We start from the raw sequence: 590 nt of genomic DNA on the forward strand, positions 1-590 counted from the left end.
CTTTATGAAATGGATGTTAAAGATCAGATTACATTTACCGTGGAGGGACATCTGGGGACAGCCCTCAGCATTAAGTATGGGACAGCAAGGACAGTCAGTGACAGGCCAGCCACAAGTCAGTGATGGGCCTAAATGAAAGAGCTGAATGAGCAAGAGGTGCAAATGAGGGAGACGAGGAAGCACATTAGCCAAAAAGAAAACTCCGAATATGTAGGAAGTCAAAGGCGAGTTAGAGAAGGGGAAATGTGGAGAGGAGCTCACACAACGCAGCCCTGGTCATGTGATGAAGAAGGGCTCAAAGACTGTGAGTTGGCTGTTTGAGAAAGAAATGATGGTCTGTCCACCAGAGGGCTCACTCTGCCTGTCCTCAGCCTCCAGTGTCTCATCAGCTCCACACTGTGCCTGAGCTGGAGGTGAGACCGGAAGTCTGTCAGTGACTCTGAGGTCACACGTCTGATAGAAATAAACAATTACAGCACCTGCTTCTTTTAACATTCAAATTTTATACAATAGGCGACGTGCGATAATAATAATTTTCTAAAAAAAAAAAAAAAAAAAAAAACAGACATAAAGACACATTAAAACAAGTG

Source organism: Chaetodon auriga, chromosome 13 (genome assembly GCF_051107435.1).
Source record: "Chaetodon auriga isolate fChaAug3 chromosome 13, fChaAug3.hap1, whole genome shotgun sequence".
In the NCBI taxonomy this organism is placed as follows: Eukaryota; Metazoa; Chordata; class Actinopteri; order Chaetodontiformes; family Chaetodontidae; genus Chaetodon; species Chaetodon auriga.